Below are 14,769 nucleotides of genomic sequence, written 5' to 3' on the forward strand. Positions count from 1 at the left end.
AATTATGCTCGCAATCCAAGGTTTTACTGTATATGGCTATTACCTGGTATCCTTGTGATTTTTTATTTTTTTACTTTATTATATGTTCTTTATATGTTTGTTATATTATGTTCTATGCAATGTGATAATACCAAAAAACTGTAAACATTATTGCTGGAAACTGTTCATTTAAAACCAGAACGTTTAAAGTCAAAATACGGCCTTTCCTAACCAATGACACCACAAAGCTCCTAATTTCCTCCCTGGTCATCTCTCACCTCGATTACTGCAACTCACTCATTGGCTTACCTTTAACCACTTCAGCCCTGTAAGATTTTCCCTCTTAACGGCCAGGCCATTTTTGCGATAAGGCACTGTGTCATTTTAACTGACAATTGCTCGGTTGTGCAACGCTGTACCCAAACAAAATTTATGTCCTTTATTTCTCCGCAAATAGAGCTTTCTTTTGGTGGTATTTGATCACCTATTTGTTTTTTATTTTTTGCACTATAAACAAAAGATGACCGACAATTTTGAAAAAAAAAACACATTTTGCACTTTTTGCTATAATAAATATCCCAAAAAAGTTTAAGAAAAAACTATTTTCTTCATCAGCTTATGCGATATGTATTCTTCTACATATTTTTGGTAAAAAAAATTGCAATAAGCGTATACTGATTGGTTTGCACAAAAGTTATAGCGTCTACAAAATAGGGGATAGATTTATGGCATTTTTATTATTTTTTTGTTTTTTTGCTAGTAATGGTGGCGATCGGCATTTTTTAGCGGGACTGCGGCAGACAGATCGGAAACTTTTGACACTCTTTTGGGACCAGTGACATTTATACAGTGATCACTGCTATAAAAATGCACTGATTACTGTATAAATGACACTGGCAGGCAAGGGTTTAACACCAGGGGTGATCAAGGGGTTAAATGTGCTCCCTGGGAGGTGTTTCTAACTGTGGAGGGGAGTGGACTGACTGGGAGTACAGAGAGATCGCTGTTCCTAATCACTTGGAACTGACGATCACTCAGTACTTCCCTGTCGGGGATCTGTTTATTTACATTGGCAGGTCCTCGTTCTGGCTCTCTGTGGAGCAATCGCTGGTGACCGGTGGACATTGTGGCTGTCAGCCATGTGCAACAGCTCCCCCGCTATAGCTGTTAAAGGGACCGACGTACAGCTACAGGATTGAGCCGACCTGCTGCAGTATAATGATGGTTAAATAGGTTATCCCCCCTTCAATTCATCATGAATGCTGCTGCCAGACTCATCCTTCTTACCAACCGCTCAGTGCCTTCTACCCACTCTCTGCCAATCCCTTCATTGGCTGCCACTCACACAACAAATTAAATTCAAAATACTAAAAATAACTTAGAAAGACATTTGACTTGGCTCCAAACTACATCACTAAACTAGTCTAAAAATACCAGCCAAATCGTTCTCTTCATTCCTCCTAAGACCTCCTGCACTCTACTTCCCTTGTCACCTCCTCCAGTGCTTGCCTTCAGGACTTCTCCTGAGCTTCTCCCTTCCTTAGGGATCGCCTACCCCAATCTGACTTATCTCCAACTCTATCAACTTTAGGTGATCCCTGTAAACCTTTCTCTTCAAAGAAGCCTATCCTGCCCCCACCTAACTGTACTTTTTTTTTTTTTTTCTATAAGCTCACTCCCCCACAGCTATTACCTTTGTATCACTTGACCCTCCATCTTAGATTGTAAGCTCTAATGAGCAGGGTTCTCTGATTCCTCCTGTATTGAATTGTATTGTAACTGTACTGTCTGCCCAAACTTTATAAAGCGCTGAACACAATGTTGGCACTATATAAATCTTGTATAATAATAATCACTAATCCCCAGGCAGAACTCAAACTCTAGTGGAAGTAGGGGGAGATCCAACAGGTCCAGCAAGGAGAGCTGACCTCTGGAGCCCAGACTGCAGAGCAGACAGGGGCTCAGCCCAGCTAGAAATAAAATGTTGATTATGACTGAGCAGTCCTTTCTAAATAGAGAAGTTGGGCTGCTCAGAGAGTGGGATTGCTGCTGGAATGAGTGTGACACCCATTTAGAGGAGTCCTAAGTGCATGATATTAATGGCAGGGGAGGGGTCATAGAGTGAGCAGAGTATATAATGGTCTGGCTGCTGTTATTGTCCCATGACTGATGTGACCCTGTGATATAGGTGCACCCCATTGATCTCTGCCTGCCTCCCCGGACACATGGAAGCAGCACTCTCAGACGCAGACAGGACTGGTCGGCAGCAGACACAGGCGCCCCTCCCCCCTCTGCGCCCCGATGACAGCTCCGCTTACTGGCTGCGCAGGAGGCGCAATAACGAGGCGGCCCGGCGGTGCAGAGAGCGGAGGAGGATGGAGGAGATATTACTGGAGCTGCACGCTATGGAGCTTCTGCGAGAGAACCAGAGACTACGAGCTGCCCTGTGCGCCCTCTACCCCGGACCACCAACCTCTGAATGGCCGCTGACAACTTCCACGTGTTCGGTCCAGCCTGGGGACAGCCGCCTTCAGTATAGAGCCTGGAGCCTGCCGCCCGTGTTCCCAACTCCTCCTCCTCCAGACATGACAACTCTCAACTGCCACTTTCTGCCGCCATCCTCCCCGGTGCCTGTGCCAGGGCTCATGGTGTCTCCTTCACATACTGCGCCTGGTACCAGTGCCCCGGTGCCCCCCAGCCAACACACTGCTAGCTCAGCTAATCCTTCAATGTCCAGCTTGCCCCACAAACTGAGACTGAAGGGTGCCCGGGCACTACTGAGCTATGGGGAGATGGGCTGCCCCAACAAAGGGGGAGTATAGAGGACCAAGCCCCCACCCTGCTGGGACAACTTTATACAAAAGACCATTGCTACTCACACAAGGAACAGGTCCGGGTGGGAGAACTTTGTACAGAAGGACCATTGCTGGTCACCCAAGGAACAAGTCTTGGTGGGAGAACTTTGTACAGAAGGACCAGTGCTGGTCAGCAAGGAACAGGTCCTGGTGTGAGAACTCTGTAAAGAGGGACCATTGCTGGTCACACAAGGAACAGGTCCTGGTGGGAGAACATTTGTACAGAAGGACCATTGCTAGTCACACAGGGAACAGGTCCTGGTAGGAGAACTTTTTACAGAAGGACCATTGCTGGTCACACAGGGAACAGGTCCTGGTGGGAGAACTTTTGTACACAAGGACCATTTATGGAGATGCAAGGTTTGATGTTAGAACATCATATAAAAGGATCATATATGGCCATGTAAGGGCTGTTCTGGTAGGAGAAAGTTGTATAGAAGGATCAATTCTGGTCACACAATGGACATGCAAGGTCTGGTGGGAGAACATTGAACAGAACCACAATTTTTGGTCACACAAGGGGCATGCATGGTCTGGTGGTAGAACATCAAGGACAATTTATGGCCACACAAGGGCAAGGTCTGGTTGGAGAACATTGAACAGAAGGATCAATTCTTGTTGCACAAGGAGCATGGATAGTTTGGTGGGAGAACATTGCACAGAAGGACTGGTAACTCAAGAGGGATGCATTGTCTGGTGGGAGAACATCATGCAGAAGGACCATTTTTGGTCACACATAGAACATCCATGGCCTGATAGAGAACATTGTACTGAAAGACCATTTCTTATTACACAAGGCGTATGTATGATCTGGGGGGAATGCTTTGTACAGAAGGACCATTTCTGGTCATACAAGGGCTGGCTTTGGATGGTTATAAAGGGCAAAGCCTATTCCACTGTGAGAACAATTATGACCACACATGGACTGGCTGTAGAGAAATATGGAGGGCAAAGCCTCTTCTGCTGTGATAACATAGTATAGAAGGGTCACTGCTGGCCAAGCAAGGGCTGTCTGTTGAAGCGCATAGAGGACGTTGACTCTTATGCTTTGAGAACATTGTATAGAAGGGCCATTTCTGCCCATACAGGGGCTATTTGTGAAGGGGTAATGTAGGTAAAACCTCCTCAGCTATGAGAAAACTGTATAGGAGAATTACTTGGCACACAGAGGCCGAATGAGTGAAATTAATTGATTCTCCCATCCACACTAAACAGTGGGGGAGGTTAAGAAACCTGGGGCACACAGGATTTGGCGCAGCTATGCATAGTAACAAATCAGCTTCTAACTTCAGCTTGTTCCATTATGCTTTGACAGTAAACCTAGAAGCTGATTGGTTCCTAAGCAAAGCTGTACCATATTCTGTGTGCACCAGTTTTTGTAAATCTCCCCCATTGTGTACAGATGAATCTCCTCTGCTATTGTATTCAGACAGTTGCAATACCCTGAAAACTTGAACAGTGGCTGCATTTGGTTGGACTGGGAAAGAGTACCTCTTCCAGTGTGAAAACATTGTATATAAGGATGACTTCTGGCCATGCACTGAGAAACATTTTATGGATATCACTGAAAAGACTGTATTGGCTCATTTTGAAAAAAATGTGAAGTATCCCCGGGTGTAAAATTTTACCAATTAATCCTTTTATTACTGACTCGTTACAAATTATAATGTTTACGTTGTTCTTTGGGTTCCATGCCTTACCTTAATCACAGATCCTGTTTAATAATGACTTCATATTTCAATCCGATTGTGCAAAACAAATACGCAAATATGTGTTCTTCTATAGGATCTGGTAAATTTATAAAAATTGGGTGAGATTTTATGAACCACTAATAGGACAAGTCAAACATTTTTTAGTTAGATACAAGCAGATTGTACAGCTGGCCACCAAGACAATATTTTTTCTGCATTCACAGTGAATAGTAGGACTCCTACATTTTTGTAGCATTAAACCTAAACACAATAGTACAATGGTCAATCAGGGTTTCTCAGGCATTGGTAAAGAAAGACAGTTCACATCCCTATTACTTGTCCAAGACAAACTCGTTTTTCATTGGACCTGCATTGAGGAATCATTACCTTCCCTGGGTTAACCACATTTTTTTCTAAATTATTTTGCATTTGAATTACAGACATTTTATCAGTTTATTGGAAGAATTATTTTGCAAATGCAACATAATTTCATTGCTTTGTATAAATCACTTTCACTTGTTACATGCATGCTACTCAATACTAAATAAAAAATAAAATAACAAAAAGAAGCTGATTCTTAATATAATTTTGTAAACTATTGGTTAATATATAAGCCGTTTGTATTGCAAAGGGAATAAACAGCTTAAAGAAGTTAGCAGACAATAATAATATACCTAGAATATTATACCACTAACTCAGAGCACTTTATGTATACCAAAAACATATATCTAGAATAACAGCTTCTATAAATGCTACTTTGTGAATAATTATCCTAAAATTCTATTGGGTAAGATTTACTAAAACTGGTACACACAGAATCTGTACATAGTAACCAATCAGCTTCCAACTTCAGCTTGTACAATTAAGCTTTGACAATAAAACCTGGAAGCTAATTTGTTCCTATGCTCAGCTGCACCAGATTTTGTGTATACTAGTTTTAGTAAATTTCCCCCCATTGTGTACATCTCTATACAGACATCAATACAAAATGATTACAACGTATAAAATGTTCATGTAGAAAACCCTTTCTGTTAGTTAAAGAGATACAAAGTAGCCAGTGCCAAACAAGTACTTCACATGTTTTTCTTCACCCTATAAACAAAAACTGTCCTTAGTTTAATCCTTCTGACATAGATGTATACAAATACTCTGAATTTGTGGCATAGTTTCTTTCTTTTATTTGGAGCATCAAAGTGAAACCTATTATATACACTTTATGGAAAAAAAGGAAACCTATTTTATATATATATATATATATATATATATATATATATATATATATATATATATATATATATATATATATATATTTTAGAAGACAGTTCAGTGTTTGATTGAATATACCCAGGCGATACAATGGTCACCAACTGCTGTCCTTTTAAAGCTGCTCTCCAGTTTTCCTCTTCTAGGCTTTCTCCCCTTTATTTTCACCTCTTGTATAACACACTTTCTGTCCCTTTGGGGCTACACTTATTTTTTCACTGTATATAAGGAGGGTGTCATGGTTGCCACACAGGCTAGTTTTCAAACGTGTCTTGTTCATTTCCATTACATGGCGAAATAATGGGGCTAGAAGGTTACACAAGAAAGAGAAGGCTCTTTTGTGCTTTCTTTTCAGATTACAGGAAGTGACAACAACACTGCATCCCTGGCAAGAGTAACTGGTATTTTTTTACTTGCTGAAAATGTCCCTAGCTTGAAAAAAATGATTGCAGCTACAATATCTTACATTTTTGTTTTGAGTTTAGATACCAAAACTGAATGTGCAAAATCTGGTGCAGCTCTGCATAGAAACCAATCAAATTCAATTTTTATTTGGAAAAGCATATTTGAACAAGCTGAAATTAGATGCTGATTGGCTGCCATGCACAGCTGCACCAGATTTCGCATCCTCCAATGTTAGTAAATAAACTCCAGTATGTTTTAAAGTGGGTAAATAGATTTATTTGTTCACTAGTGTCAAATGCTGGGACCCCCTCTTAAATTCTTGCTGATCAGCTGCTTCCCATGTGGAAAGGAACCAATGAGAATATGAATGTGAGAGCTGCCATAAAAGAAATGCATATGCTAAATAGTTTCAGAGTTCCTTGGTTAAATGCTTGTTTTAAGTGGGTGACTCACTAGACAGTGAAAACAAGATCAGGATCTCAGTACCAGAGCCCACACCTTAAAAAGTCATCAGTGACATTGTATTTCCTAGCATGGCATGGCTATTACTTTTAAATAGGTTTGTGAGCCAAAGAACCACTCCACTAAAGCTTAGCCAAGTTCGTTTCATGGGGCAAAGTACTTTTCAGTTGGGTTTACTAGCCATAACTCTATGTCATCAAAACATTCTGGGTGCCATGTATAGGCAAGCTGGTTGTACAGAAGGCAATGAGTAGACCACCTTCTGTACAACCGGCCTGTTGAGTTTTTCCTAAATGATCAGTCCTGTTGGCTATAGCTTGCAGTGTTGATCATTGTATTCTGACGGCGGGGAAGTCTCCCCACTGTCAGAACATAATAGCACAGTGGAAGTGATTCCTTCATCCACATCAAATGTGTGAATGGGAGAATTGAGTATTTTTTCTTCATTCAAAAAAAAAAATATGAATGTATAGCCAGCTTAAGCAGTTGGAGCCCCTATCAGTTTACATGGGTTGAGGGGTTTCCACACATTCTGTTATTAGAAGTTAAACTGGCAAAACTATCACTGGTACCACTCCAAAATACCTCTAGATATTAAACTTAATAGAGGTATTTGGTATTAACTTTATGTTGCCAACATCCCTAAATTACTAATACCTTAATAGAAGTAGAAACACTCTAAGATACTATAGGGCTCATTAACACATAGGTGTGAGACATGTCTTATTGAAAATAATGGATGTTCCCTGCAAAACACAGCAAAATGTATCAGATTTAAACAAGCCTATAAAGTTGAAAGTTCCTTCTTATCACTGATTTAGTAAGGAAAATCTTCTTCATGTTGCTTTCCCAAACCAGTATATGCCCCAAAAGCAGATCAGGTTAGTGGAAATTCAAATAATGGATGGTCTCATGAAATCTGACTAGGTGATTAAAGCGATCATATATTGGAGTAAAATCAATCTTCGATCTTCAATTAATGTAAACCTTAATTCTAAATATGGAAACTACACCAAAAAGAGGCATTGGTCTACTAAAGGGGAGAAGACTGTTCACTGCAAACTAAATTTGTAACTACTGTGAAACTATGTTCACTTTGGTCATCCAATCACGTGCAAGCACAAATTATAATTTTTTTGCTTGCATATAAATAATTGGGTACGCAAAGTGAAAACATCTTTATCTTATTTATTAATCTCACTTTGCTGTCTACTCATTATGTAACTTAACCCCACAGTGTCAACTTCCAGAAAACGATCAGTAGTGGCATATATACGTGCAACATTCCTTCCATTGAAAGCAATTATGCTATTTCCCTTTTTATTCACCTTTTAGTTGACATTTAGGGGTTGATTTACGAAAATTGGAAAGTGCCAAATCTGATGCAGCTGTCCATGCTAGCCTTTTAACTTCTAACTTCAGCTTGTTCAATTAAGCTTTGACAAAAAATCTGGAAGCTGATCGGTTTCTAGGAACACTGGACAAGATTTTGCACTCTCCAGTTTTAGTAAAATAAACCCCTTAGTGTAACTGCAATGCAAATCCAGAGACATTGTCCAGTACCTATTAAATATCATCTACAGTGTACCTTTTTTACAGTGTGTTTGTAAAGTACTATAATATGCCCACTACCAATTTCCTTATTTCTCCTTGAATATCTTATTCTAAGAAATGCTAACTCTGAAACAGCTTAAGAGCATCTTACTATTTTATGCGTTGAGATAATATATATCTTGGCACTTTGCCATAACTTCTTTGTAAGATTTAGTATATCACCTTGTCCTTTTTAGTTTTCTTTTATGTAAGGAAAGAGATGTTTTGTTAAGGTACTGTATATATGTTGCTATTATAGTTTATATAATCGGAACTTCTGCAATTTCCATCAACATTCTCTTTTTCTTTTTTCGCTCATTACACATGGATGTCAAGTTGATTTTAAATACTATAAGCAGTACTTTTTAACTTGTTTATATAACATTTTTTAGGTATGCTCCTTTTATGGCATAGAACAGATGTGCTACATACATAACACATTATAAGTAGTTTTTATAATAAATATCAATTATCGCAAGCAAACTTTTGCAATCTACAATAATTGTATGCATTCATATAATTTGTAATTGTATTGTGAGTTATAATAATATAAATCTGAATACATGTGTATATATATATATATATATATATATATATATATATATATATATATATATATTATTTGTACAGTGAGCCACACATTAAACTCTCAGGTGCTTGCTTATATAGTAAAAAGGAAAGGGTCACCCCTACTCCCAACCAGCCCAGGTGTAGAAACGATAGATAGGGAGCTGCTGATTGGGAGTAGTGGAGATCCTTCCCTCTTTACATTTACTAGTTTCTGGGTTGGTATAAGCTGGCACCGGTATATACTTTGATGATAAGCGTGCACTCCACACTCTGGGACAAAGGGATATACGATCACCTCTACTTTGAGCGGCACCAAACACAATATACCAGCACCCCTATATAGTGGCATGTATTTAGAATGGAATACATACATATGGGATACATAGGAAATGTTTTGTGGCTAAAGACTTAAATAGAACATAGAAACACAGAGGAGGCCACAGCAGATTGCTTCAATCTGACTGATCAAATAAGTTCAAATTCTTCTATAAGAATGTATAGTCAATCACAGACAGTAAGGTATTCTAAAATCTTTGATGACTCCTCGCATTTATTACAATGATCACAAATCATAAGCATTCCAGAGAGCACTGGTACATGTTTTATCATTTTAGGATTTGGTTAAGTATAATAGAGATTTAGTTCAATGCAAGCATTTGGGTCAAATAAGGTACTCATAGTTAAATTTGATGCGGTATTATCATCAATCTTTGGTAACTGTTCCAATTTTGCATAATATGTACTATGAATAAATCCCAAAGTGTGATATTTACTGTGTAAATGCTCACAATAACATTTAGACACATATTGTATCTCACAAAAGTGAGTACACCCCTCCCATTTTTGTAAACAGTTTATTATATCTTTTCATGTGACAACACTGAAGAAATGACACTTTGCTACAATGTAAAGTAGTGAGTGTACAGCTTGTATAACAGTGTACATTTGCTGTCTCCTCAAAATAACTAAACACACAGCCATTAATTTCTAAACTGCTGGCAACAAAAGTGAGTACAACCCTAAATGAAAATGTCCAAATCGGGCCAAAAGTGTCAATATTTTGTGTGGCCACCATTATTTTCCAGCACTGCCTTAACCCTCTTGGGCATGGAGTTCACCAGAGTTTCACAGGTTGCCAGTAGAGTCCTCTTCCACTCCTCCATGACGACATCACGGAGCTGGAGGATGTTAGAGATCTTGCGCTCCTCCACATTCCATTTGATGATGCCCCAAAGATGCTCAATAGGGTTTAGGTCTGGAGATATGCTTGACCAGTCCATACATTTACCCTCAACTTCTTTAGCAAGGCAGTGGTCATCTAGGAGGTGTATTTGGGGTCGTTATCATGTTGGAATACTGCCCTGCGGCCCAGTCTCTGAAGGGAGGGGATCATGCTCTATTTCAGTATCACAGTACATATTGCCATTCATGGTTCCCTCAATGAACTGTAACTCACCAGTGACAGCAGCACTCATGCAGCCCCAGACATGACACTCCCACCACCATGCTTGACTGTAGGCAAGACACACTTGTCTTTGTACTCCTCACCTGGTTGCTGCCACACACGCTTGACACCATCTGAACCAAATACGTTTATCTTGGTCTCATTAGACTACAGTAATCCATGTCCTTAGTCTGCTTGTTTTCAGCCAACTGTGTTGTGCATCATCTTTAGAAGAGGCTTCTTTCTGGGATGACAGCCAAGCAGGCCAATTTGATGCAGTGTGCGGCATATGGTCTGAGCACTGACAGGCTGATCCCCAACCCTTCAACATGCTGGCAGGACTCATACGTCTATTTCCCAAACCAACTTCTAGATATGACGTTGAGCATGTGCATTCAACTTCTTTGGTCGACCATGGTGAGGCCTGTTCTGAGTGGTACCTGTCCTGTTAAACTGCTTTATGGTCTTGGCCACCGTGCTGCAGCTCAGTTTCAGGGTCTTGGAAATCTTCTTATAGCCTAGGCCATCTTTATGTAGAGCAACAATTCTTTTTTTTTCAGATCCTCAGAGAGTTTTTTGCCATGTAGTGCCATGTTGAACTTCCAGTGACCAGTATGAGAGAGTGAGAGCGCTAACACCAAATTTAACACACCTTCTCCCCATTCACACATAAGACCTTGTAACACTAACTAGTCACATGACACCGGGGAGGGAAAATGGCTTATTGGGCCCAATTTGGATATTTTAGCTTTTTGGAGGGGACAGCAAATTTACACTGTTATACAAGCTGTACACTCACTACTTTACATTGTAGCAAAGTGTAATTTCTTCAGTGTTGTCACATGGCGTTTTTCTGCTTTTTACATTGGTGACCTTTTGACCTGTGCAAAAATGGGGCAAAAAACGCAGTAAGAAGCACAACTTTCTGCCTGAAAATAAAACGCTCAGGTGTGAATGCAGCCTTAGACATCAATGGTTGTGTTGAGTTATTTTGAGGGGACACTCATACAGTTGTACACTCACTACTTTACATTGTAGCAAAGTGTAATTTCTTCAGTGTTGTCACATGAAAAGATAAAATAAAATATTTACAAAAATGTGAGGGGTGTACTCACTTTTGTGAGATACTGTAGGTCAATGAATATGAAAGATAATTAGCAGTGCACTCCATTAATGCTGAACTGTAGACAGATATAAAAGACACAGATTAGTGCAGCTTTGTATTACATAATTAATTAAATTTATGTTGTAAATGCAAGCAGTTTAAGTACCTTAATTTGACCCTGTATCGGCCTCTTGCAATTTTTGTGGCACAGAGCTGGAGTATGAGAGGAAGAAGCCATACAAGATGTCAGTCAGTTTATGTGCTGACAAGAAACATGCTGATGGAAAGACAAAGCAGTGTGGCAGCAAAATGAGCTTATCACTGTGCTGCTTCTTCATTGTCCAGCCTCAAGCTGGGGTGAGTGTAGGACAACCTGGGCCCGGAGTAAGTGGGTTGATTGATACTGACCAGAGACATTTAGTGGCAAAAAAAAGTACTGTGGGGTAATTGAAGACGAACACTGTAGCAAGAGCTGGTTGTGTTATATTATCTTTCCATGTTTTTTTTCAAGTCTATACTGTTGTTTTTTGCTGGAGCTCTGCTTTAAGGTTCACAGAGAGCTCACTGGTAGAGTTAGTTAACTGGTCCATGTATTTCAGGCACGAGTCGTTTATAACTGGTTTACCTATTCTTAATAAGAATAAACAAAGAGAAATTGTTGTATTAGACATATCCAATTGAGATCTTTGCAATCATCTATATATGAATCAGTTCTCTTGAATTCATAAAGAGTGACATAAACATTGCTTAGATGTGTATCTTGCCTCCAAACCATAAATGGTGTGCGCGACAGGTTTTTCCACCTAAAGATAGAGAAAAGCCAGCACTCCAACCAACAATGTTCCAGAATAACCGTTTACTGAAGTCTGATATCCGCAATATGGGGCTAATATGCTGATTTGGGACTTTAGTAATTGGTCATTCTGGAACATTTTTGGAGTGTTGGCTTTTCTGTATATTTGGATTTGTGTAGTGTCACCATTTGGCCAAGCACCAATCCCTTTAAAAGGGTTACAGTGCTGCATGCTTTGATGTACTACAGGTTAATATACCTGTCAGAAATGTGTACATGAATATGTCACAAAGATGCAACAGAATCCACACAAATTCATCTACATGGCTGTGCCGCCCATGAGGCCAGCTGATAAAGCCACCTCCGGCGGAACTCAGAGAGGCATAACGGGGGGTGGCACCAAGGACAGAATTTCCATACCAAACATTCCATCCTCAATGCATGTTGAGTTTTGGCTGAACTGGAGGTATATGAGACCAACATGACTTTGGTGTTATTTACCTCAAGTTTTCTTAACTCTGGTATGGTAGTATTTGTTAATGGAATTGTCACAGCCACAGCAAAATATTAGAATAGTATTGCAAGTAAAAACATGAATGTGTTGCACGCATCTGAACTGTCTGAAAGTGTCTCAGGGTTCAACAGTAGACTCAACAATACTGTGGGGTTAATTTAATAAAACTGGAGAGTGAAAACTCTGGTGCAGCAGTGTATGGTAACCAATCAGTTTCTAAGGCAGGCAACACATGGTGCAATTTTCTTTCCTGCAAGAAATTGTAAAAGAAATTTGCACAATTCTCCCATCAATACAGAATATTGACAAGGGAATCCCTCCTGCTGAGCATTTGTCTGTTTTCCGGTGGGGGTGTGCAGGAGAAGCCGTCCTCGCTATCACTATCGGCTATAGCAGCTGCTAGTGATAACCACAAGAGAATCTGGCAGGCTGGTTGTACACAAATTGATCGATTGATCAACTTGGTACATTCAGCCTGCCCATTAATGGCTCAGATTAAGGCCGGTTCAGCATTCAAACCATGTATGGCTGGCCTAACTTTGGCTTGTTCAAAAAAGCTTTGACAAAAAGAAACCTGGAAGCTGATTGGTTTCTATGTAGACGAAAGGTAACAGTAACTGTCAGTGCAAATGCAGGTTAAATATGAATAAGAATAATCACAATTCATATATCATAAGTCCAAAGTGAAGTCAGGGATTCGGGGGTTAAACGTTTTTCAAATAAAAGGATTAGAATGATGAAATAATGGCAGGGTTTCTCCCCTTTGGTTTCTATGCTGAACTCCACCAGATTTTGCACACTCCCGTTTTAGTAAATCAACCCATTAGTCTTTACTGAATGCCCCCCATTGGCTCTTGCATGCATTTTTTTTATTGTTCAGCAATTTCCTTAGGTAAAATATTTTTGAACATTCACTTAGAGGCTCTTAGATTTAGATTTAACGATAACCAACTCATCCGCTGCAGGGCTAAATTTTTAGACTTCATTAATTTCAAACACACATGCAAATAACTAAATTAAGTATGATTCATATTATCTGTCACAAGCATAAATTGTACTAATACTTAAAAAGGCTTATATACTCTAATGCAGGATTTCACCCAGTTACAGTAAGGCCCCCATGTACACTACAGCTGCTAAACTGAATTTTAGGAGTAGTTGGGTGTGTTTTTAGGAGCCCCTGAACTCTCCTCTATGTTATCTTATGTGTACATGTACACTCAGTAGTTCATAGTAGTTTAGAGGCAGTTGAGTTTACAAGCATTTTTTTGAAAGCAGAAAAATCGCGTGCAGGACTGTAGTTTACTGGCATTTCAAATGCCAAATGCTTGTAACCGCTTGTAACTGCATGCAACTGCGTTAAACCACAATTATGCACATTTGCATTCATAAGCGTTTTTAAAGGGGAAAAAAAATCTGATTTTTAAAAATGTTGAAAAAACACAAATTTCACCACATGCTGTTGCCTGCATCAATAGATGAGTCCAGTAGCGTCAAACTCTGGTCCCCTCACACAATTTTCTAGGTCTTTGAAGCCCCAGCAACATCCGGAGCAAGTACCTCACACATGCTCATGATGGGATCCATAGTGAAAACGCAAAAATAAGAATAAGATAGACAAGCACACTGCTCTCTCTGCTACTGCTCTGTATTTTCTCACATAGTTAATAATTTACTTGGTTTTCATGCATTGTGCGTATTTGGGAGGGTCTCCTGAGGTTATCTTTAAAAAACGCTTCTAACCTCAAATGCTCATAACCGCCCCTGAACTAGCATAAAAGCCGTATGTAAAAGCTATAAAACTGATGTTTTTTTCATTGTCGGTTTCCAGCTGTTCAGAAAAGGTTTTCAACTGCACTGTGTACATGAGCTGTAAAGCCTTAGGGCCTCTTGTGAGATAATTTTTAGGTTAGATGTATGTGTTGTGGTTTAAATGCAAGTTAAATTTTAAAGCAGAGTTCCACCCAAAAGTAGTTTTGACAGGTACCCAGCTCCCACTTCTGCTCGGGCCACCTTGGCGACTCAAGTAGAAAGTCTCCTCTCCCCCTCCCTCCCTGTAATCTTCTGGGACACGTTACAGGTCCCAGAAGATTGC

The sequence above is a fragment of the Lithobates pipiens genome, unplaced genomic scaffold (assembly GCF_037356315.1).
Source record: "Lithobates pipiens isolate NorthernLeopardFrog02 unplaced genomic scaffold, aLitPip1_a1.2 Scaffold_11, whole genome shotgun sequence".
Classification (NCBI taxonomy): Eukaryota; Metazoa; Chordata; class Amphibia; order Anura; family Ranidae; genus Lithobates; species Lithobates pipiens.